This window comes from Hesperophylax consimilis, chromosome 4, assembly GCF_061612785.1.
Source record: "Hesperophylax consimilis isolate HC1 chromosome 4, BYU_Hcon_1.0, whole genome shotgun sequence".
NCBI lineage: Eukaryota > Metazoa > Arthropoda > Insecta > Trichoptera > Limnephilidae > Hesperophylax > Hesperophylax consimilis.
The window spans coordinates 37,333,463-37,360,818 of NC_142839.1; the positions used below are offsets into that span (position 1 = coordinate 37,333,463).

Here is a 27,356-nt window from a genome sequence, read left to right on the forward strand (position 1 = left end):
ATTCTGTTGCATAACAAATGACATTATCCAAAAAATTGTGCATATTGTCAGCTTATCTGACACCTTGGAAGCCTCTGTTAAAAGCAGCGGCTTTTGTCTGCCGACTGTCGGAATCGTATTCTGACCGTGCTCGCAAATATCGCTAGCTGATCATAAACGATATTTTGTCAATATCGTATTGATATAGGGTTTTATCGATGTAAAGTCGTAGAAACGACCCGTTCTCACTTAGCGAATGTCAACTGTGTACAAATGTTAGCCGTGCGTTTGGCGTATTTCCCGACCATGAATTTATTTTTTTACAATTGGCAAAGTCGAAATTATTTATTTTAACTGACCAACTGGCGAATGCGTATAATATACAGGGTGTCCGGGGGTAAAGTGCGGGAGTTGATTATACGTGATGAAACAAGTAAAGAAAAAAACAACTTTTTTCGAAATTCGAATGTTTATTTTTCCACACAAAAATATTTTTTCATAGAAGAATATTTCTTTTCCCATACAATCAATTCAACTTCTTATTCTAAAAACTACCTTAAAATACAGAGATTTCGAAAAAAGTTCAGTGTTTTTTTTACTCGTACTATCATGTAGAATCACCCCGAAGTTAGCGCACATTACCCCCGGACATCCTATATATTATGTATGGAACTTAACTATTTATTGGTTTATTTTATATTCACCATTAAATATTTTTAAGAATAAACTTAAATAAAAAATAAACAAGTACCTATATACAAATGTTTTTTTGCATATTTTTATCTACACATGTTTTAAATGCTTTCGAATAATAGAGTCGATTGTTCTGAACTCCTGGAACTTGTGAGTCCACAGACCCAACTCGAGAAAATGCGTCATTTCACTGCTCCAATTTCAAATCTCTGCGCAAACTGTAACACGTAACTCGCGGAATTGATTATAGGTAACCCATATTACTAAGTCGATATTCTTAATGCGAATTCACAAACAAGACTAAACGGTATTAAGTTGAATAATTGAAGCAGGAAGAAAATATACGTTAATTTATTATCAATGATTGATTCACCTCAAACGTAGGTAAGTGATTGATTCAGTTCAAATAAACGTGCCCGTGGAGTATAACTTAAATATCTGCAATTCAATTCTATGATGATGTATTGCAAAATGCTGATATCCAAGGGCAGAAGTACCAACCAATATATTCGCATATTCACAATAATATTATAACCTTTTTTTTATGTTCTTAGGGGAAATAGTCTAGTAGCCATCTTGTGTGACTAAATTTTCAACTGATTTTTCTGAAAAGTGACTATTATTGTTTAATTTTTATGTTGTTAATGCAGATATAACGGCTTTTATTTTTTGGGGTGTTGGCTGAGACAAGGAATGGGATACGTCATTATAAAAATTAAGTAGGTTTTGGCATTTTTCGTATATCTTCACCCTCGCCCCGCGGCTTCAAATTGGGTGACCGTATAAATCATCACAATGATAATTCATCACATCTTTAAAAAGTTATATAAAGTCATGGAAAGTGATGAAACAAAAACTTTATTGACTGGGTTACGTAGGTTAGGTTAGGTTAAAACAAAAATTTTCATCGTTTCTATTGACTTTATATCACTTTTTAAAAGTGTGTTGAATTGTCACTGTGTTGAGTTATCATGGAACCTCAAATTGATCTCGAATTGTTCCATCCAGGGTGTTTTAAGTCCATGTGTTCTTATAAACTATGTAAAAATTAGGTTCAAGTAAAACAGAAAATCAATTCTTAAGTTTACAAAGTTTTAGAATGGGTATTCCAGCAATTTCTCTTTTAAATTAAATGAATTTGCTTAAATTGTCGGACAGAAGGATTTTCACTGACAGTATTTCTATATGAAAGTGTAAATGATGCATTTGATAGTTCAGAAATGGTAGCATTGATATGCTTTCGGATTCCACTACGTAACACTAGAAGTCGGGACTTATTTCAGTGAAAAAATTCAGGGACTAACTTACCATAGGTATTCCCCATTGCCCAGAATACTTATGGAGGGAAATAATTATACCGAGTCAGTGGACATCTTTAATTATTTATTTATTATTCATTAACGCCCTATCGGGCTTTTACATAGTGAATTGACAGTATATGTATGTAATTGTAACATAATACATGGATAAAATAGCTAAATATAATTTACTCGTAAGGTAATTAGAAAATAAATTTATGTAATATACTGATATGTATTATAAAACGAATGTTTAAAAAAAGAAGAAAAATAATCTCTGTTGTATCTGTACAGAAAAAAACTAAAAAGTAATGGCAAAATACCAACGCCGTAATTAATATTGAATTTAAATAGTACTACTTGAAATGGTAAATTAAATCAAAGTATAATATACATATCAAGTATGACCGTATACAGTCATTAATATGCGTCCAAAAAATAAATAACAAATAAACTAAGGAATATGTGAGTTAAACGTTGGAAGGTATAGAGACAAGACTTTTTTTAAAGCTAATAAATAATACAAGTTAATAACTAGCAAATAGGTCTGAAATTACATAGTTGCCTTTTGAAACTCACAAAGTTATTAACACCAAATATATCAATAAGTTCACAGTATTTGTTTGCAAGGAAATGAATTCTTTGAATTGGTGAATACATAGAGTAGTTAGGGCGATGCCATACGTAGTAATGCAAAATCATGTGTTTTTGGTTTGAAAATTTGGTCGCCTAGAAATGTTTCAGATGCTATAATTAAATAATGCGAGTAGAATACATCTCGGCCTCTGAAATAATTGAGTATTTTTTAGATAAGTCTTTTTATAAGCCCAGAAAAAAATAATGTATAAGGTCTATGAAAACTGCTTTAAAGTTCAAAATCTCCTACTTACGAACACATTTTCAGCTGTGATTTTATTGTATAATGTGGAAAATTAAGTTATTTATAAAATGATCGAAAAAAAAATAATATTTATGCCTGAACATCCACAAAATAAAATAAAAGGCACTTTTTGGCCATGTTTTTTTCTTGCATAAATCAAAACAGGCGGATGGTGTTAAGCGGGAATTTAAACCTTATCGCCATCTACGTAAGGATTGTTATTGATAGCGGCTCAATTTAAAATATTAAACGACGCAGTGCATCGCCTTTATTGTTACATTTAAAAGTGTCTTTGATTCGAGTTTGTCTGGCAGGTACATTCATATAAATTAATTCCAATAATTCAGGGCTGTCAATGAGAGATTTGATAATTTTTAATAAAAATAATATATCAGTTAGAACTCTTCTATCTGATAGTTTGAGAAGTCTGGTTTCGGTACGTAAGTTATTATAATTTATAAATTCGATGGGAATATTCATTTTAAAATTGATGTACCGAAGAAATTTATTTTGTACCTTTTCTTGAGAATGGACTTTGTAGAACGGTGACCATACTGTTGAATTATATTCTAATTTATTTATCACAAATACAAAGGACTGTTACTGAGGCAGTTTAGTTATGTACAGTAAATTTATGTATTGTATAATTTTTACTATTAATATGTAAAAGCCCCAGAAAAACTTAGATAAGTAAATAATTTTATGTATTTAAGCGGTACATTTATCTACATGGGTTTTTAGTAAAAAAAAACACTTTTAAAACTTTTCCGTTTGAAAATGTTTGTAACCCGTGTAGAAAATGAGTAATGACTTTCAGGCTTCAAGGATATTGAATAGTAAAAAATAAGTTTCTCAGGCGTCAGGGCCAAATCGTAAAAATGAAAACTGTCTACAGCCCATTTTTATAATTCGGAAACCCGCGTGGCTTAGCCGTATAGCTTATAGGAAGTTGATATTGAAAATTCGTTTCCCCGCAGACATAAAATATTACCTAAGAAACAAACTTCTACTACGTGTCTACTAGTATTGCAGTGTTTCTCAAACTTTTTTCGTATTACGATCCCCAAAATAGGAAAAAAAACAAAATTACAATATTAACAGTTAATAAAACGCCCTTTTACAGAATGAAGATACACAACTATATTTAAAGTAGGTATGTACTTATTGTAGGCTTGTGTTTCGCTTTCATCACATATCACTTATTTCGATCAATTCATTCCTGTCGTACATTCGGGTTTGGCTCATAAACTCATTAATTAATAACACGGACTTTATATCTGATAGATAACAATTAGCTCGAATTATTTAGCCGACATTGGGAATCATTCTAGGCCTCGATCTTGAGATTGCAATCGTATTTATTAGTCTCAATCCGTACATTATCAGCAGCTATGCGCCATCTATGGGTAACCTCTTAAAATAATATCTAGAATACCACAATTTCTAAGGCATAAAAACTGTAAATGTGGCAACTATTATGTTCACGCAGTTTCATAAGGTGTCACGTTTTTCTTTTGCTAAAATTCCAGTTCCCTGGTAAGAGTTTCATGCGCTGAATAAATAATACACACATATCTTCAAATATAAAAAAACCGTACTTCCTTCCATGGAGATTTGGACGGATATCATTGTCTCCACTGACATAATACCTTTTGACTATCAGATAGAGACAACCAATAAACATTGCACACTCTATCTCTCTTACACTACCCGACTTAGTGTTTGACTTGAATTAGATTTTTAATCTGTACTGAAAGACCGAATATTTAAAATTTAAGCAAAAAATGGTACTGTCTTACTTTCGCATGTCGAAACGTGCATACTTCGCATTATTTCTCCTGTTCTTCCTTATTATATGATGCCCCCGGGGGAGACTACTGGTTTGAGAAGCCTTGCTTTATTGGTCCTGAATAGACTTAAATTTCCCTCAAAAAGTCCTCACATCTTTTGGGGTTTTTCCCATAAAAGTTTTGCGCGGCTTCAGAAAATGAAATGCGATAAAATTGAGGACATCCCACTGGCATTTATGATTCATTGAAAGCTCATCAATGTTTCAGTTTGGACCGAAACGTAATTTTACCTAAGCTCTTTGCCTAATTAACTTTCAAAGCCCGTGTGACTGTTGTGGATATAATACCGTACGACCTACACAATTAGGAAGAAAACAAATTTTAGTTTTTAATCCTTGAAGATAATATATATTACAACTGTCGATGTGAAACAAAAAAGATTCGGTCGCATCTGGGAATTGAACCCAGGTCCTCTGCCTTACCGGGGTAGTGCTCTAACCACTGAATTAATGCGCCTTCAAGACACAAGACACAAGACACAAGACACAAGACACAAGACACAAGACACAAGACACAAGACACAAGACACAAGACACAAGACACAAGACACAAGACACAAGACACAAGACACAAGACACAAGACACAAGACACAAGACACAAGACACGAGACACGAGACACTAGACACAAGCACACTCAAATTTCTAAATGAGACAAAATTGAACGAATGTGATAACTTTAAAAAACTGCTGTTCTAAGTTATTATCTATGTAAAGATGAAGTTCTCGATTTGATTTCATAAAAATGTTATTTTCATCTACTATTCACCTTTAATCTGAATCCGTTTTTTTAGGAATTACATGTTTACGTCAAAAGAGAGACTTTTTTTTGAATTTATATGTTGAATTCAAACTCTAAAGAGTGTAAGCACGATTTATGAATATGTTTGTTTCGGGTTCGTATTTCACTCGAAAACGTATGGGGAGATTCGAAGTAATCTCCGGTTATTTCCCATTCGAGGGAGGAATAACCTCACGTTGCACGAAGCCTTCTTTGCCGACACGTGTAAGCTCCGACTTCGCCTTGCCGATAATAAAGATGTTTGGAGGCTACTAACTCTTCTCAAACTACGTAAGAAGAGTGTATATTGCCTACCTACATACAACTACGGTAAAGTATAGGTGTAAAGACGCGTTGTAGAATCTATAGAAGTGGAAAGAAAAATATACTTCAATTGCCGTACTTTCGATTTCATAGTTTTAGTCTCAAACTGTCAAAGGTCGCTAAACCTTCTCAAAAAGCAATTTGGTTAAAAGTACAGGGTTTTCCAATAAGAGGTGTTATTTTGATATTCAATCGTAAAAGATCAATGGTTTTGTTGCTTGTGTGGCACGTAGCGCCGTTTTGTTGAAATTAAACGTTGTCCAGATCAATACCATCCAATTCCGGCCATAAAATATCACTAATCATCTCTCGATAGCGCAATCCTGTTGCTCCAGCCACATTTTAAAAAAAGTAAGGTCCAATGACTCCGCCGGACCATAAACCGCACCAAACAGTCACACGTTGAAGATAAAGAGGCTTTTCAACAATAACTCTTAGGTTTTCCGAGCCCCAGATGCGACAATTTTGCTTGTTGACGAAGCCACCGAGGTGAAAATGGGCCTCATCACTCAAGATGATTTGCAATTGATTCACTCGAGTGAATTTTAATAATTTAAATGCGTTGTTGAAGCGTGTATTGTTCCATTTTTATTAATGACGTAGTTTTTACTTGTCAAATGTCAAAAAATTACAGCTTCAAAAGTAACATCTACCGAAATAGCGAGCTATTCAAAATAACACCTCTTATTGGAGAACCCTGTAGTATACTTTTAACTAAATTGCTTTAAAAAGAGTCAAAATTACCTCGTGTGTAATGAAAAAGTGTTATTCGGCAAAATTCGTAAATACACGCAATTAATTTATTGTTATAAAAAACACAATTCGTCTTAACCCGCCGTCCTACGGGTCGGTAAGCAATCTACATAAACCGAAAGCTGAAACACCCTGCGCAGATGATTAAGTTCGCTATAGTAAAGTAACGGTCTGCAGCGCAGTTCAAAGTGGAACTTTTCTTGCAGTATTCGGTTTATGTTGATCGCTTACCGTCCCGTAGGACGACGGACTTAGCATAAGCTTTAACGTCATTGCCTGCATACATATTTTATTATTATTATGAATGTTTTAGGTTAGAGGAGAGTGGAATACCTGTACTTTACTACGGCAATGTGGGATATATCAAAAGGTTTTGATTCACTAACAATTACTAACGATGTAAAATAATAACGAAAAGTTAAAATATTTTTTTTGTTATCTTCGCACATGGCGTAAAGGTGCGTATAAAAAGGGCAAAATTTCCGCTAGCCGAGTCACGAATTGCGGGAGAGGACAAAGCATAAGTATTGGATTACATTTCTGAACCACTAAAGACAGAGTTAATAGCCGCGTTAATACGTTTTTATGTACCATCAAAAAAGCATAAAGGTCGTTTGTAGGTTATGTATTTTTTTCGATTTCTATAATTTATTAAAGTAAAATAAATAATATATTTCACATAAAATTCGTTAAAACGCATGACAAAAAACTAAGGCGCACAACTTGTGTCGCTAGGAGGCGCTAGTTTAGCATGTTGCCATCAGAATGTATGGAAAATATCAGAAGTTGGAGGAATCATTCATATTATAGGGTATTTGGTGTTGAAACAACTTGTTTTAACATACGTATATATATCGTATAAGTACCTACCTCCTCCATTTTCTCTTTGAAAATTAGGTTTTTCGACTCCATGCGCAAGTATATTTCAAGGTACTATATACGATGTAAATATCCAAAGGAACAAAAAAGAGTCGTTGGACAAATATTGACGTTAAGTATTTGTCTGCATCTTGGTTGTGTAAACATCTTAACCTACAGGCCCCTATCAAATTTACTGCTAGAGTGAACTCAACAAATATATATGAATATAAACGAAAAAACAACCAAATACTAGTATTCACTATGTCATGTACCCACGATAACCAAACTTGCCCTTAGTCCCTTAGGTAATTTAGGCTGGCCGCATACATACGTTTTTCGTATTCGATTTCCGAATTCGTTTTCCGTATTCGGACATCCGAATGCACGGAATCAGTAGAAAATACATTAACTGCCGCACACGTTCGTTTTAGTTCCGAACGGAACAAATTCCTTACGCACGTTCCGAATGCCAGCCGGCGCGTTCGGAGAAAACGAATGGAAAAAACCTAATGACGTCATGTGGAACGCAGCTATTGCATACAGTTTGTTTGTGCCGACGCAAACGTACGGAAATTTCTGTTCGTAATTCAGTGTTGCCAACGGATCTTGACCTAATATCGCCGTTTCTCATACATAAGGTAGCGTAAAGTAGCCGAATTTGCTGTTAGGTGGGACATGTTTAAAATTGATGCTTTTACGTGAAAATAAAAATTTCGTGGTGGGGGGGTGGCTAGAGAATTTCAAAAAAATAAAATTTGTCCCCAGAAAATAAAAAAAAATTCGGTGGCTAGAGAATTTCAAGAAAATATAAAATTTGTCCCCAGAAAAATAAATTTCATGGGGGGGGGTGGCTAAAGAATTTCGGGACATGTTTAAAATTGATGTTTTTCGCCGATTCTCGCTCTGAGTAGCCTAAATGGCGATATATCGCCCTTGTTGGCAACACTTGTACTGACGTTTTTACATTCCGAATGAAGAAAAACGAACGTTTGCGCTAGTCTCACGGAATTCCGAATACGGAAAACGAATTCGTAAATCGAATACGGAAAACGTATGTTTGCGGCCAGCCTTAAAAATGCACATGTTCGAAAATTCAAATACGTTCTTTCACATCCCGCTGAGTAGTTACGAATTTTTGAATTCAGTTCCTACACGGTACCCTCTAAAAAATAATAAAAACACACATCAAGTACCTAATTACCAATTTCCGCGTACAATGCAATGAAAACATTTTCTGAAGGAAACCAATTTTAAATTAATAAATTGGAATAGTTCTATACTTTTTCCAATTTTCAAAATTAAATATTTTGGTGTATGTCAAGGTTTGTAGCAAACATCGTTAAGTACGTCTTCTACGAACCTTAGGTTTATGTAGATCAACATTTTAAAAGGAAAACATATATTTTTTTGTGAACTTGTCAAAGGAATTAGGAAATGTATTTATACACGACTTAAAATATTCTTAAACTATAAAACCTGAAAAGAGTGTACTATGCAATCGTTCAATCTATATTACAATATGGAATTATCGGCTGGGGAGGGATATATATGATACAAATTTTAATACACTTCAAAGATTGAATATTGAAAGATTGATTGAAAATACCATCTACCTTTTTTTACTGAAACCGTTTTTACAATAATCAATGTACCTAAAATAGACAAAATGTATAAAATTTTTCAATAATACTGATTTTAAAAGAAAAATAATATAATAACTTACAATTTAATATAGCAGCGTTAGAGTGCTATCGCGCTGTGAGAGTTAATGACGAAAATTGCGACGCGCGTTACGGGCGGCGCTACGTACTTTAAGTCGCGTTTGTCAATCCTTTGGAAAGCGCGTTACATTTGAGTGCTGTGTATTGATAACTGTATTTATTGTTTATAGATGCACCCTAAAGTGAATCGATATTTTTAACCATGTCGGTTGTTAGTTCTATTGATTAATTAATTTGACAAAAGTTTTTACGAAAACACTTGACGATTTTTTGAAATTCCTGCACACGCTCCGTCTTTTGATGCAAAACCAACAGTCTATTTCAATGTATTCTTCACTTCGTTACTTCTTGAAAATGTTGTAAAAGATACCAATCCGTTATGTTGCACAATTTTTGAACACAGGAATTTTGAAATCGAATTCACGGGCAAAAAAGTGGATGATACTTAGTACTGTGAATGAAATAAAGTATTATCGTCTCACCAAAAATGGGGATAACAAGACAAGCCACCATTTTTATTATTGGAAAAGGGATTCCAATGAAATAAGGCAATCCCACCTCATATGCGCTCGCTGTAAAAAGGGACTTGTTGACTTTGCTCGGGAAAACACGACTGTGAAGCAATATAATTTTTTTTTTTAAATAGTTAGAATTGTGTAGTTTTTTTTATTAGAAACATAAATTATCATTCTTTACTTGTTTAGTTGTAAAAATAATCATTGATATGTGTTTATATTTGTCCAAGTTATTGCATTTATATTTAATATTATACTTTTTTATTTAAACCCTGTAGCAATTTGCAAAATAAGCAAAGCACCAAAACGATTAAAATAGCACTAAAATTCCAAAAATGAACACCGAGTATATTCACAATACCAACCTCTATCTACGACTAACTTATAACAAATTATTATAAGCAATAATTATTCGCCTGAAATATCCATACAGATTGAAAATATCTCGCGAGTAAAAATAAATGCCTCCGACGGGAATTGAACCCGCACCTTCTGATGTCCGGTCAGGTGCTCTGGACCACTGAGCTACGTCGACTTATTCCCAACCATCAATACTTACTTATACTAACAATCTTCTTTTAAATATAAAAATTATCGAAAAAATAACGAATTTAAGTTTTAATTGAAAAATTACTGGAAACAACTGTCATTAGTTCCAGTGAGTCCATATTTAGTATTATTTAAAAAAACTTATTTTTCTGTTATTGATAAACACATGCCATGTAATACAACATAACTACTTCTTCTAATCATTGTATTTTTTGTAAACAACACCTTCTAATTACCTAAAAGGTTGAAGAATTAGGTGGAAGGCAAATAAACTAAATTATCATAATACTTAATGTCAAAATTAACTATTTTACGAAATTGCGATGTTCGTGAAAAACAACTTGGAAATGAATGTGAAAAGCTTAAAGCTTATCCTGTTTAATTGTGCTTTGGCGTTTTCACCACTTCTACAAAGTACCGAGCGACCCTAAATTAGAATTTATTAAATTTCACATTATATCGGTCTTTGTACAAAAATTCTGGTTCCCACGCGTAGTAAAAAAATGTATTGTTTGAAAGGCAACAAATAAAGGTACATTGTTAGAGATAGGTGAAATTATGACGAGAATCGGATGATTAGTATTAATGTTTGTATGAAAATTAAAACATAAAATTTATATGGTATGCTGAGATTTATAACAATGTGAAAATATTTTTTTAATTTCATTCCAATCATAAATGGTAAAGAAGGTAATTCTCTGGAGTTATGAGATATGAATAAATATTTAGTAATTGCCTGTGTTCACATTGGGAGAGTAAAAGCTCGCGGAATCCTTTTCTAGCCAATACCACAATTCTGTGACATAAATATACATGACAATATGTGACACAAATAGTGGCCATTGGAGATAGCTTTTCGAGGCTGAGAGCTTTTTGACTCCCTACGTGAACTGAGCATCATGAATGAATTAATTAATAATATTGATACATTATTTGTAGTGAAAGATTACACTGTATTCATTTAAAATGCTAAAAAACTTCGCAGGGTACTTAATTTGCTTTATGGTTACGTATTATTTACTTTTCTTTCCAACAAATGTCTTGAACAGACCAGAGAACCCTTAAATGTTAAGGAAGTTAAGAGTCTTGAGTCTTGTCTTATGTGTCACAATAATAAATAAATAGTGGACAATTTTTATAGCGCCGCTTTTGTGAGTTATCACCTCAGGGGCGCTTTACAGTTGATGCAGGTATTTAAAAATATATAAATATTACCAAAATAAAGTGAAGTTAAGTAAAGTAAAATGAAGTTAAGTAAAATAAAATGAAGAACAGGAACAGGTGACATGAAGATAGAAGATGGAGACTCTGCTGCAAGAATCCTAGGTGGTGAAGGAACTGTACCAGCTGCTGCAGCGAGAGAGACTACCCCGTCCACCAAACGTGCCAGCACGAGGTTCGTCATCCGTTCAGGTATGTGTCTGCTGCTAATATAGCGCTGACATGTGTCTGCTGCTAATAAAGAGCGCTGACACAATATCCTCACATAGATAACAAACCTCAGCTGCACCCCTGTGACGTTCGACGAAGATAGAAGATGGAGACTCTGCTGCAAGAATCCTAGGTGGTGAAGGAACTGTACCAGCTGCTGCAGCGAGAGAGACTACCCCGTCCACCAAACGCGCCAGCACGAGGTTCGTCATCCGTTCAGGTATGTTTCTGCTGCTAATATAGCGCTGACATGTGTCTGCTGCTGATAAAGAGCGCTGACACAATATCCTCACATAGATAACAGACCTTGGCAGCACCGCTGAGCAAAATCGCCTCATCCTAGTCTATTTTAGTCTCCCTAGTCACTTCTTAGCTATTCATGCCACTTAGTGCATCTTCTCGACTCTTTTAGACTCTTTCCTGGTTCTAATACCTAAATAAAATCCAACAAAAAAAATTAAAAAAATTTTCTATTGTCGTGATCCGACGATTTCATACCTCTGTCTCAGACCTATAGAGCTCGCTTATCGCAGGCTATCATAAGCAAAATCTTGAACCAAAGTCAAAGTGAAGTGTATGTGTGTCATCTGTAACAAAAAACATAAACAAAAACAAAATTTTTAAATAAAATTTTGCTTGTGTGTTTTCTAGGTAGATATCCTCGGTTGAAGAGGTCCCGTAAATCCCTACACCACTTGACACTTGAGGGGTCAGGTATAAAATCTTCGACTGCATTGAGAATCTTTGTTCTGGCTTCACTTTCCAAATTTAATCGGTTTAAAATGCTATAATAATTGCAAATTCCGGCTAAACGGTAGAAGTTACGCGCATTTCGTGAAATAAGAAGGTAAGCACTATATAAAACACGGATGCTGAACATTTTTCAGCAATCTCTTAGCAAGGGAAACCTTCTGAAAGGATTAAGCAAACCGGAGCGGTTAAACCACGTCCGCTCTCTATGAAACATATGTTGTGAAGTTCAAATATCACTATGTAAGTAATAGAATAAAATTATAGTAGTTTTACAATAGGTTTGTAGTACATGTGAAATGTAAAATTTTATAGCTTAATAAAATATACATAAAAAAGAACATTCGAATTTAATATTTGATTGAATACGAAGGAAAGCGTCCTAGATGGCCGCCCACCTACGATAGCGATGGGATTCAAAGTTATCCGATTAAACTTCATACGTTTATAATCTAAAAACATGGTGTATTCTAACTGGCGTTCTAATTGAATGTCAATTGTCTTTTACATCGCAGAACGGTTGCGTTCACTGCCACTGCTATTGCAGTACCTGCATATCACCACACGCCCTCCTGATGTCGTCATCACTGTACAAATTGACTTAACCAGCCCGGAGGCCTTCGCACCCTAGTGGGTCGTCCTTCTGTACTGGTCTCTCCTTCTTCTTCACTGTCTTCTTCAAACACATCGAGAAGATTTACGGTGGGACTTGTGGCCAATTCCTCGCATCTCTCTTCAGACTCAGTTCGTTCTCTGTCAGGCATCTTCCGCAGGTCAAGCACATGTCTTGGTACACCATCAACTATGATATTGTTGACTGAATTAAGTCCTGTCACCCTTCCTTGCCTCCAGCGTGATGTGCATCTTTTGTCTACTGGTTTGACCGCAACGACATCGCCCACTTCAAACTCAGTCGATACTTCCTCTTCTATATTCACTTGCGCAGAAGGGTGCCTCCATGAATAAGTGTGAACCGAGCTAGAAGGCGCAACACCCTCATCCTTCTGACTCTTCGCAGCCAAATTATACCAAAATACTGCCTGCAGAGGATCGCTTCCACTTCTGGCTGCAGTTCTCTTTATTGTTCAATGATGTCGTTCAACTATACCATTTCCTGCTGGACGGTATGCCGCGCGAAATCTTTGACGTACATTCCATCTCTTACACATATCTGTAACACTATAGGAATGAAACGCAGTACTATTGTCCATGAGAACTTCACTGGGCGGGCCTCTTTCCCGAAACACTTCTTCCAGATTTTTGACAATCGAAACTGCGTTCTCTGATTCGATTTCCCGCCACACGGCAAATCTACTTGGCCCGCAATCGATGAGTGTGAAGAAACATTTCCTACCGAAATGAGTGACATCAACTGCCAAGCGACTCCAATTTGTTGCAACATTGAGGTTACCCGCTTCATGGGTTGACGGCGGTGGGTCAATTGTCCTGCATTGTATGCAGTTACGTACGCATCTATCGACGTCCTCTCTTCTCACCTCGGGATCAACCAGCCGGGCAAGATGAAGCGTTCGCTCTACTCCAAAATGATGCTGAGCATGTAAAGCTTCTACGCTTAAAGCACATATTTGCTCTCCAGTTTCTTTTTCAAGTATCTCCAACCTCTCTTCATACTCTGAAGATTGTAAGTCTCTTTCATGACGTTTCCTGTCATGGCTACTCTTTACCCAGGCCTTGCAGACCCTAGTAAGTACATCGGCTTTATTTTTACAAGACTCTACAAGGGTGATCGACAATGTGAGATCAAATTCTTCTACAATCTCCTTCACCAATCCCAGACGCCGCTTGACGAGCATCTCTGACATGCCAGAAACTTTTACACGACTACTCCCGGTAAGTGTAGATTTCACCCAGCACAAAACCGTTGCCGAATCTGTAATTATTTCTACAACTTGAAGATTCCACTTGAGAGCTAGGTTTAATCCCTTCAGGACAGCATCTAGCTCCGCTATGTTAATATGCGCTACATCGGTTGTCTTACGCAGCCATGCGGCGTCTTCAACAGTTCTTCCCTCAATTTCCAAGGTAACTCCAAGGGCCAGATTACTTGCATCACAATAAACTCTGGCATCACCTAATGATTCAGGCACTAGCCACTCCCCTTTTACAGGATCGTCAATTCTCACTCTCACCACAAGCTCTTCAGCCATTTGTTGGGCCCTGTCGCCAACGTAATCATCCCATGCCTGGCCTTGACACTCTCTCTTCATGAAGCTGCAGGCTGTCCTTAACCATCCACACACAGGATAGTGCCCAGTCAGCTTGCCACAGATAGAAAATAATTCCCTTCTACTCAGGTGCGATCCTTCTTGCATTATGGGAATGTCATTGCCTCTTCTAAATATTAGACGTCCGACCTTATCACGTTCAATACGCAATCCGAGTACTCTTGCGCCCTCCAGCTTCTCGGGAGGTTTAGTTACGAGACCGTAAGTATGCAAGTGTGCCGCAACCTCTTCAGCTGATATTATGTTTTCATTCACTATAATGTCATCGATGTAGCTATCTGTGCCCCGTCGCACCCTTTCGTCAAGCGAGAGCACCTCGTTTACAATCCGTGTCATGATTTTGGGACCACACTTTAACCCAAAACCTAATCTTGTCAAACAGTATGTTTTGCCTTTATACTTAATGAGTTGGTACTTCCAAAGTTTTTCGTCAATGTGCACTTGTAAATATGCTGATTGGAGATCAAGCAACTTTAGAGGTTCACGTAGCTTCCTCCACTTCCGAAGTGTCTCATCACACACTGCTACATCCTCACCAGTATGGCACTGAACACTCTCGTTGAGTTCACGATAATCCAAGACAGGACGTACTTTTCCTTTGTTCTTTTGGATCACAGCCATTAAAGGAAGGATACCACCGGAGCTTCCCTTCCATGGCCTGAGCCAGCCCTGGGAGATCCACCTTTGAATCTCTTCTTCAAAAGCTGCCTCCGCTTCTGGTAACTTAGTGCTTCTATAGCACTCTACAGTGTTTTCTAATTCAGCAGGAGAACCTCTCCACACCCAACTCACGCACCAGTTTCTTCCGTTGAATGTAGCTTTAAAATCCTTGTTCTCAACAGATATTCTGTCTGCCGAGGTTTCACCAGACTCGACACAATTCGCACTGTACTCGTCTAGTCTGCTTCTTACGAACTCTACCCTATCGCGCATTATCGTAACACCACCCAGTTCTTCGATAACGTCCATGCCCAGTATAACATCGACTGCACTTAATAGTTTTTTCACCACCACACAGTCTACCAGTAGCGACACACCATGCACTTTTTTTTTTTTTTTTTTTTTTTTTTTTTACAGTATTACCGCACAAGAGTCCCAACTGCTCCCGTCTGGAGCCAGTGAGACTATGGCATCCCCAAACTACTATCTTGGCGACACCTCGCCCCTCACAAAATACACGACTGCCATCAACAGCAATCACATCACAACCAGGACCTTGTACACTACACAGCCCACTCATCACTACTGTACGAGAACACCCTGAGTCAACGAGTGCACGCACCTGCTTTCCATTGACTGCAACTTGGATTATTGGTAGCGCCTTTATTCTTGATTCAGAAGAGCTGCCGACGCACCAGTTCTCCTGCTTCCGTTTCCCTTCCCACAGTGCCTGGCCAAGTGACCATCTTTTCCGCAGTTCCAACAGACACTTTTCAGCTGCTCACAACAGAATTTGACCATGTGTGGCCCACCACATTTAAAACAACGCCGTCTTGCATTTGGAGATATTGCGACAAATTTCTGTTGGCCCTGAGCCACCGCCACGACAGGCTGATCCACGAGCTCTGCCATAAGAGCTCTAGCACGCTCCATGATTGTTGACAGCGGCATTGTCTCTACTTTTGGCTGCGCGCGCAATTCACGTGATACCACTGAAGGCAGACCCACTATGAAAGCTTTCATGAGGAGAGCATCCGACGTCACACCCGCTAGCCTTGCCAACCTCCTCAGGTCCGTCATATAGACGTCGACCGGCTCATCACGCCATGTGCGCCTCACGAACTCCTCATAGGCCAGAAACGGGTTTGTTGCGAACGCACAAATCAACGCATTTTTTATGGCGTCACCATTGCCCTTATCCTCTGCACTCAGCTCATTGTAGACAGCAAATGCAGGTCCCTCCAGAAACATCGGGATGATCGCGCACACATCCTTTACTTCTTTAATTTTTAAAACCAACTCGACTTTTGTTATCCACTGAATAACGTCGCTCTCGCCATTAAAACACCTTAATAAATCTCCGAGTTTAATATTTGACATCTTGCCGAAATAGCTTGTATTCTAACTGGCGTTCTAATTGAATGTCAATTGTCTTTTACATCGCAGAACGGTTGCGTTCACTGCCACTGCTATTGCAGTACCTGCATATCACCACACATGGATTATAAAATTAAGGTAATATGTCCTGTAGAACCTTTATCCTTTCCTGTGGATCACTTTGCGGCAGCTGCTCCTTCTGCCTGTGGAAATGATTCGAAAGCCAGGCTTGTCCAAGTTCTGTCGCTGCACTTTAAATTTGAATTTCTTTAAGAACTATATAAACCCTAGTATACTGATAGAGGTAGTCTATCTTGTTTTATCTTATTAAATTTTCTGGACGTTTCTTTTGAACACTGGGCGGGAAGCACGTCTTGCATAAAATTTCTCCGGCAACGATGATTTATAAAGAAAGTGAAAGTAAACGGTGTCTGAAATTGGAACACGTCAAGCAAATACGTTCTTTCTACGGGGCTAATTTAATTATTAGATAAAATTAATAAGAAGTAAGTACCTAATTCTACGCTTACCTGCAAAAGTCAATCATAAAAGAATAAGGGTTCATCAAAGTTAAAAGAAAACTGTGAAAATTAATAAAAAATCAAAAAATTCGGTCGATCGTAGCACTTGCCTTAATTGAACACACAAAGAAAACTGAAAAAAACAACCAGTAAAAAACAAGCTTTTTTTAGTGAAAAACTCTTTAAATTTTTTTTAATATTTAAAAAATGGTTTGACTGAGGACTGAATCTTCCTGCCTAGGAACTGGAGTGGACAACTCTACCAATCTCACCAAATGCCTATCGGGTAGGATGTCATTCGATTTCAGAGAAATGTGTATATGTTGTACGTGTGTAATTGATTACTTTAAGTATAAAATTGAATGGCATTAAAATATTGTTGTAGTTATAACGTTGTGACACATCAGGTTTGAATTTTGTTAGTGAATACGCATCGACCACGCTGTTGATTATGTGTACGAGGCAAAAAAGTCCCATTTTAATTCAGAGGGATAAATAATATAATAATAAGTGTTTTTTGTATCACTTAGATATAATATAACCTCACTGGGATCTCATTTGCTGCGGATTTCATCTACACGTGATTAAAATTTAATAGTATGGATAGTATAAAGTAATTATAAATATATCGAATAGGGTTTTCTCTGAAATAATCATATATGTATTAGATGGTGTTTTTTTTGTTCAGTTTAGTGGTTTTAGCTTCATTTGAATTTTGTGTCAGTATATTATCTATTTCTAATCTCCCTATGTTTTTGTATCCAGATTTTTATTTGATATTTAAATGTTAAAATATTGTTGTAAGTTTTGAATGAGAGTGGGATTTTGTCGTAGAGTTTAGTACCATAATATAGGAAGCTTTTCTGTCCAAATAATATATTTGTAGTTGCTTGTTGGATATGTTTTTGACCTTGAGATCTTGTGTTTTTAAGAAATGTGTTAGTTGTTATTTCTTGTATTTTGTATTTATGAATGTAAAGGGGTATTGTTTTAGAATAGAATAATTTAAGTGACATAATGCTAGTTCTTACCGGGACTTCCAGAATAAGTTTTACTATGGCTTTTTGAGTTTAAATGAGTGATTTTAGGATATTGTCATTTGCACATCCCATTCGATAATACCGAATTATATGTACGATTGGCAGAGAGCCATGTATATATTTATTAAGTATTTTTTAAGTATTCCAGGACATTCCTGGTGGTTTTGAAGAAATAACTTTTTTTATTTCATTATTTAAATAGTTAATATTCTCGGTCAATTTTAAATTTTTGATCAATTTTTACACATAGATAAGTTACAATTATTACAATACCCAATTAAGTGATGGGAGCATGTATTTTTAAAGTTCAGGTTTTCTTTCGGAGTTTTTTTTTATTGTATTTTGAAAGTGATGAATTTGGTTTTATTAGCATTAAGTGTAAGAAACTTAAAGATCTATCATAAGAGCTATCTAAAATCAAACTAATATTTTACACTCCAACAAGTCTTGAACAAATTATCGGCAAACAGGACTTAATTGAAGCGTTCGGCGTTTTTCAAAAGGAAAATCTCGGCTATCGATAAAAACTTAGATAAGTCTTTGGGCCCACAAAGATTTTGCGAATACGAAAAATGCGTCCGCAAAAGTTGGAAAGATTTTCGAAAATGATGCCATTTGATTCCTCGCAAAGTCTGGCTTTACAAAATCTGGCCAAGCGGAAACTGGAGAATTTGTTTCATTAGAGGGAGATACAACCATCCGACGGAGGAATGCGACACGTTTATTGGAATATTTAATTGTATTTTTTTAAATATTTTACATGTTAACCGTTTTCTCGTTGATATCACTGGCAGGAATAAACATAGTGTCTGAATAGCACTGAATTAGTAAATGGCCTATGATTGATGACGGCGATAATTAAGCATTATAATTTCAAAATGATAGTTGGTTTCATAAAGTTTTTGGTTAGGTTAGGTTAAAATAAAGGCAAAAATAAAGACAAGCAGTCAAAAAGTCTGAATACAACATCAATTATACTTACAGCTACAAAATATGTGCCATTCTTATTTTTACATCAGGTCAATCGGGAGACCGAATGAAATTGTAAAATAACCTCTGAAAAACGATGACATCAAAAATCAAGGTCACCGAAAATTATTGGCAGATTCAGAATACGAAAATCATTGAAAGCATTTGATTGACGTAATAAATTAGACCATCGATGACATGTAATAAAGTAAAATTAATGTAGTCATAATCATCATAAAATGAAAGTCACCCAATACCATTGTTATTAAAAACATGGTTGTTGGTCGACAGCTTTCGACAAGTAAAATGTATTTTACAAAAAATATTTGAGGAATACTTTGGTACTGTAATTGTTAAAAATTCTGTTTTTTTTGTTCAGTTGAGTGGTTTCAGTTTCAGTCTGTATTTGGTGTTATTATATTATCTATTTCTGATCTCCCCAATGCCATATTAAAATAAAAGTTTTAGTAGGGCACCATAATACCTACATCTTTTAATGTTAAGTATTATAATCGTGAAGTATCATATTGTTGTTAAGTATTGTAATATTAAGTTAAGTTTTATATTATTAAGTTAAGTATTATATTATTAAGTTAAGTATTTTATTATTAAGTTAAGTTTCATATTATTAAGTTTAGTATAATTATATTAAGTTAAGTATGATATTATTAAGTTAAGTATCATATTATATTAAGTTAATTATTATATTATTTAGGTAATTGTAAACGAATAAATATGAAAAATAAGAGATTTCTTGTCAGATTTGTGTCAAATATAATATTTTACATAAAATAACTAAATGAACACAATGTCAAAAAATCGGATGGCTAACCCTTGTAACAGCCGATATTTTGTGATACGTTAAAATATTGGCATTCTTTGAACTAAGAAATAACTCGGCCCTCGAAGGGTTAAGAAAAGTTTTGTCCGATCAAATTTGTTTATAGAAGGCGGGAGAGGGGCTGGAGGGCGCGGGTGATGGAAGTTCCCTGGTGAAAATATCGAATTAAAAGATTGAATGATCCAATCAATCAAACGGGAGAAACGGTTAACAGGCTGTTTCAAGTCCAGAGGTAAAATCCAGGAACCGCTGATCATTGGAATTTAATAGATATGGAAGTAGATATTTAATATACAAAGTACGGGAGCTGAATCAACACTTCATGTAATGAGAACGCTTATAATGTACACAAACTAAGAATTTTTAATAAAGTTAATCGTCTGACGAATGAACGGCGTATTTTGCATAGCGTGTGCAGAATTTATTGTACTCAAACCATGGCGGCGAGTCATCGCAAATGAATCCACTTGTCTCTGTTGCTTTGACTGGGGTTTACAGAAACAAAGCAGAAAATTTGTTTTCTGTAAGAGCAAAAACCTTAGAAATGTGACGTTGTAGAATGTATACAACTTTTTCTCGTCAACGTACGAGTATCCATTGTCCGGCGCGTATTGTCAAAAGCTATGGAGCTTTAGGGCACCGTGGTATACGTTATATATATGTTTAAATTCGAATATCTGGCAATGTCTGGGAGCGAAACAAATACATCATAAAACCTGGTTTCACAAGTGTTGGTTAATATTATTGGGATACAACGAACATATTTACAAATAATTGTTTTTTATTGAAAGCTCATAAAAAGGGAGGACATTTCCATATTGTTGGATTCCTATCCAATACCTCTATACCACGGAGATTTAGAATCCGTATTTTTATACACCTGTACAAATTATTAGAGATATGGCTGCAAAATACGTACCTGCTTACACAATACCAAGAAAGTAGGTCAAAGCGCAAACTTTTTAAATTACCCCAATTTTTTTGCTGCTTATTCAAAATGTAGGTACTGTATTATAAATTTCGTATTGTTGACTGAGCGTAACGGAGTCCTGTTATAACTCTATCGTCTTGCGTTTATTCTGTTTGTAAATTTGTTTGTACTTATGTTTCCGATACAAGATGGTGGCCGTTTTAACGGTTTACCTAACTGCCTGAAGAAAGTTTGAAAAATCTTTGAGATTGTGACGTTTATTTTGCAAAATGTACAGTTCATCAATTGAAATAAAAAAGTTACATAAAAGACTTTATAATTAAGGAGATACTTAAATGCCTACCTACTTTTAGATTTCTGAGGAAATTTGTTTTTTTTTTTTATTTATTACGAGAAAATTATTACAAGCGCACTTTTTTAGATGCGAGGTCTACTAATTCAGAGAACTCCTAGTACAGAAACTTTCAGAATTCACTGTACCATTCTGAAGCATCTAATAAATAAAGGTTACGTGGTTTATGTCTATTGCCAAAGTTTGGAAGAAAGAGAACAAAAAAAACCTCGGCAGAGTTAATGCATTTGTTCGGGTTGCACGCTTTTTTGGCTAAATAAAAACTCAGCTACGACGCGGCGGGGAAATGTTTGTGTCCGTGAGCAGTTTCACGTTTATTTTAGTCAAATTAGTTGCCAAAACTATGGTATTTTGCTGAAATGCTGGAACCACTTTTGACAGGGGCGGACTGAACAATATTACCATGAAATCGACCAATTGAAAAAAAATACAAGCCAAATAAAAAATTATTTATTATCAAAAAGAATTCAATGACTTATGAAGGCATATTTTGTATTATTTTCGAGTCAACGATAAAATTATGTGCCATTTTTGATTTGATGCCAAAATGATAGGTCGATTTTTGTTCGTGACTGTGGCGTTGTTCACGTCACACCGGCCAACGTTATTGACCACCGTCTTACCAGCCAGTAGCGTCTTCTACTTCATAATGACGCTGTAGTCAATTGGAACCGTTTTAGAATGTGTGGTTTTAGATAATTTTTAAAAATCAATAACTATAATATAATTTATAAAACGATACATTTTAGTGCGATGATCAGAATCAGATAAGTAAACTTTAAATCTTTCGCATATTGTGAAAATACATTGGAAATAATAAAGCAGAATGTTTTCTAGCGTAATCGAAATCTTGAAAACACATGATTTGTGAACGATTTTCAGTGCGTGCTCAAATCAGTTGGGTTCTCAAAGAAAGAAAACTTTCAATTTAATTTAGAGTATGGCCAACCAACTGCAACTACATAATTATATGAAGCCAGAAACTAAACCGTATTTTTATCCAGTGACAAAAAATACTGAAAATCTTAGCAAAGAGCAGAAAATCTATTTTCCGAAGCAGCAAAAACTCTAATCGTGTAGTTTAAAATTCCTAAAACAAAGCAAATATTTTCTGCTAGTAAAATCATTGTCATAGCCAGCTATTCTACCTTGAAATATCATGTAGCTGTTGAAAAATAGGACAAGAAATCAAATTAATTGAAGTTCAAAATGACATTATTTTTAAGCGATAATTATAAGCCCAAAACATCTATATAAATTGAAAAAAAAATCCGAGAAAAAATACATGCCGCCGACGGGAATTGACCACGCAGCCTTCTGATTGTCGGTCAGGTTCTCTGCCAATTGCGCTACGTCGGCATAATCAAAACCCGCCATATTATTTTGTATGTACTATTTTTCATTCAACAATTATTGCGTAAAAAATTTTTTCCCCATAGAAAACATCCAACTTTATAGATTGAAGGTTCAATTGCATGCCGGTATTTTTTCTTCGAAGATTTAATAAAAATATTATGTTATCCTTTATGCTATGCATAAAAAACCTTGTCCCTTAAACATTTAACTTATCGTAAAAAAAATAGTTTAATTTAAATAAACCATTCCGTTGTTGGGAGTGTATCTCCATTTTGCCTTCTAGTCTAGTAGTTAGTTATATTATCTAGTGTGCACGAGAGAGTTTATTGTTTGATGTTCTTTTAATGAAGTTTAGTGCTCCTCGGGCCCCAGGGCGGGGCAGGTGCCGGGTGTCGGGTCCGCCTCTGAGTTCAGATATGCAATTATGAAGCATTCAGCGTTCCCGTAGCTGGATCGCCATCGCCTATAAACTCACAACTTTTCGTAACTCACTACGGGTAATACACGGGACGGGGTGGTGCTGCGAACTGCGAGGTATGGAAAAAATAATGAATATTTTAATATTTGCTAGGGAAAAATTCCTAGCCTTATATTTACATATTTTTCGCAAGTAAAACGTACCGCGTACTGTGTTTTGTTAGAAAGGATGGAATGCCAAGTCCAGCCAAATACACTTAACCCTTAAATGCATGATTTATTAATTTTTCTGGAAAAAAATATATTCTGTAGATATTTAAATGCATATGCAAGGAAATATAAAGAATTTTTTTTTTGTAATTTTTAAATGATATTTGATTAAAAAAAATTGTTGCAAATTTACAACACCACGTATTAAAAAATAATATGAACAATTTACGTATGAAAAAAAAAAAAAAAAAACTTTAAAAAAATTCTGAAAAATACGAGTTATTACATATAAGTATTGTATTATTGTGTCTACTTACCTAAGAAAATCAAAATAATAACAGCAAAACCAAACTGTAATTCTAACCTCCAACCAATTTTCGAGAATCTTCACTTTGTTGAAGAAAAAGTGACATTTGACATTCGCGAAAGAAAAAAAAGGTGATGCCACTCGATAAAATATATTACCGTGACCTTGATAATTCTAAAACGGCATGCATTAAGTATACACCAAAGAGTTAAAGGTGGTTTGAACGGTATGTTGCAGTTTTGCAACAGTATGCATTTAAGGGTTAAGTTTATACGTGATTAACAGTTTGGATAATTAATATACAAAATTATTTAATAGAACCTATCTATAAAACTCACAATGCCTTACGAGATGTAGACATTTTCAAGTGTAACTTGAAACCATATAAAATGCAATTTACTAAACTGATAACTTATTTTTTTATTTTGTGAAATAATCCTATCATCATAGTTTATTTTGTGGTTTTTATTATAATCATGCGAAAACTGTATTACTACTAACTGTCTTTAATTATTTTTATAACATTTTTTAATTCCATATAATGTTTATTCTTTATATTTCTATGTCATTTATAAATATATTGTATGGGTTCAAATATTGAATCAACGATTAGAATTAATGGATGATTAGAATAATTAATTAAAACATTATTTGTCTAATATTGTAAATAATTGCTGTTTATGCTAAATGTATAAATGACTGTTTGTTTCCTAAATAAAAAAAATAATAATAAGGTCACCCCAAGTGGTTCACTACTTTGAGTGAATTAGCAGGAGTGCAGGGTCCATGTAGTGAAGTTTGACCATGCCTTGATGGCGGATGCATCTGCCAACAGCTGAGCTACTGGAGGCCTTTCATCTCTCCAGCTGGTCTCTTTCGACTCATCGCCTTGAGCCGCAATGGGAGAGATAGATTCATACGTCTGTCACTCCTGGACTAAACACCAGATTCCTACCCGCCCCTCGTGCCTTTTTCCTTCCCAGAACCGCATCTTCTTAATATACTTAAAATACACTCCACCCAGCATCCCCAAAGATGATATAGGCCGTGAGGTAAATTTCCTAATGGCCTCCTGCGTAAGACTTATTAAAAAAAAACTTAACAATGGAACTATGCAACCTCTGATTATGGAGAGTATCGTGAGAATGTAGATAAAGTATGTATGTAGGAAGATGTGGAAAAACTGACTTTTTAGAAAAGGTCAAAGTTACGAAAAAAGGAAAATTGCTTTTTGATACAGTGTGAAGAAACTTCTAGGAAGGGGAAACTGCTTAATCATCTCACGTTAGAGTCAAAGTATTCAAAACCCAAAAATATATACTAAAAAGTTCTGATCTCATATAGTTTTTCAAATGCATTTTATCAAACACAAATATTCAAAATTCACTTTGGTATTTTAAAATAAATGGAAATTAAAACAATTTTAACCATTCCATGAAGTGTTTGTTATCGTAACGATAGTAAACACACAATATCCGTTAATAAAATTATATTATATTATATTATGTTTAACTAAAAGTTTTCTTACACATTTTTATGTCTATTGGAATTGAGAAAACGTCCGTAATAAATTAATTTCATATTTCCACGCAAGTTCGAAATTTATTAAAATTTTACACTAAATTACTTTTCATGTGTTAAAGCCACTAAGTTTGAAGAAAATTGGATTGGACTGCAAATGTATTCTCGTAAACTCCGTATTAACAGTTATCTAAAAACTATATCCATCAAATTAGAAGCAGGAAATTTGGCAAATTCAGGCATGTAAGAAAACACTACTTTTAAACTGCATTATTAATTGACTTTCATTATCATTCAGTACAGTAATTAGATTAAGCTGCTTGTTAAAAAGTATGGAATATTATGTTTTAGATTCGCCTAATCCGTTCACAGTAGCAAAATGTATCGTTTTTATTTTTAATAATAAAATGTGTAACGTCATCAGCATCAATTTAGCCTGACAGTTGACACCTCCACGTGCTCTTGACATCTTGTCAGCTGCTGTCAATTAAGCTCTCGTGTAAGCCGAAATCTCTACAAAATTCGTCGGCACGTTTAAAATTCTCGTAGTTTACAACAAAGAATTTTTTTGATCAAACGTCGAACAACGTCAATATTGATATGTTCGCTATTGTTTAATGTTTCCGGGAACTTGGTAAATGTTTACGACTTAAATTTAGAAATAACCTTCTCGAGATTAGAACTATTTTTATCACTAATTGATGGAAGATGCCTAAATTCACGTTCGATTTTCTGTACTCTATTACACAAGAACTAATTATTACAAACTGTAAAGCAAGGTTTGAGTTATGCAGTAGATTTAGCTTTGAGAAATCAATCAGATCGTCAGCAACGCAAATAATTTCAGTCAAAAAACATACATAACTTCAAAAATAGTATACATGATGCTTGATGTTTGATGAGGTTAACTCGTAATGATTCCTGCGAGTTGTTGTTTGTGGTATATTAACGAGTTTTTTTCATTCGTAAAATGAGCTGCGGCAAAAGTGGGCAGTGTTTTTAACATCATTATCGAAATTTTTATGAAAAAACACATTTAGCTATTTAAAAACAGCTGTTATGTTTGGTGACTAAATATGATTAGCCAGATACTTCAGAACGTTCCTCTTCCCCATCTTCTTACACCCTCCACTTCCTTCAGTCTCACAACCAGTGGCGGTTCGTGACTTTTGGGTGTGTATTGAGTTATAATATTTAAAAAAATGACATCATTGATGTCGTTGTAGCCGAAAACGTTTTTTTTTCGAAAATTCGGTTTTTGGTATGAAGATTTTCAAGAAATCGGTGCAGTGCACTGCCAAACTGAAATTTTCATACAATAAAAAGAATTATCGAAAACAAAAACAAAAAATCTTTCTACAAATCATAAATAATGTCGAATTTTTTAAACTTAGCACTCTATCACACTTCAAAGTCAGGAGACAACACTGTTCACAACATACCCAATTTTGGGATGCCATCGTTCCTCTGGTTCCAGATGATTAGCGGTTCCGTCTCTTATGCGGTTCACACATAAAAATGTCATAACTTTTACATGAAATACTAAAATTACATAATCATTTCTTTCAATATAATTCTATTTATACCTAATTTCCGTTCAGAAATCGAAATGTTATCAGATTCTAGAAAAAAATATTGATTGTCCTTCCTTCCGGTTTTCTTACGAAAATTAGAATTGGTAACACTGTTATTAAATCCTTTACCCAATGTCTGGGTTGGGCTGGGCAGTATATATTATAGTTATCATTAACTAGCTGTACCCCATCACGCGTTGCTGTGGCCCAGTCTGTCTGCAGACAGAGAAACAATAGCGAGTGTTGCTTTTACATCCACGATAGATGATGGCCCTGTTTTTAAAAATATAGGTACGCGCATTTTAATGCAAAGTTGTGTCAAAATTTCTAAGCAATCGGTGAAGAACTTGGATTAAAGATTTTGAAAAAACGAACATTTACATTTTTATTTATATAAATAGATATATGTATAATGATATTTTCCTTGTGATTTGAATGACAGTCAATTAAAACACAATTGAGTTTCTCTGTAATGAAAGAAGAGGTTTATTTTGTTAATCTCACAAGAGTTACATACAGAAAAGCATTCAGTAACAAAACATTACCTGTAATGAAAGAAACGACATTTAATGTTATTAATTTTATGTCAATTCCTTAATCACAATCACGATAGCAATTACAAATTATTTCCATCAATCTGTCATGTCACAA

At 35.0% G+C, this 27,356-nt stretch overlaps 1 protein-coding gene across 1 annotated transcript in view; it reads right to left on the reverse strand.

Annotated features, from left to right (window-relative positions):
• The window catches only part of LOC149424663 (inactive dipeptidyl peptidase 10), a 228,679-nt gene that overhangs the window by 12,363 nt on the left and 188,960 nt on the right, over positions 1–27,356 (reverse strand). The gene's annotated exons all lie outside the window — the stretch shown is intronic.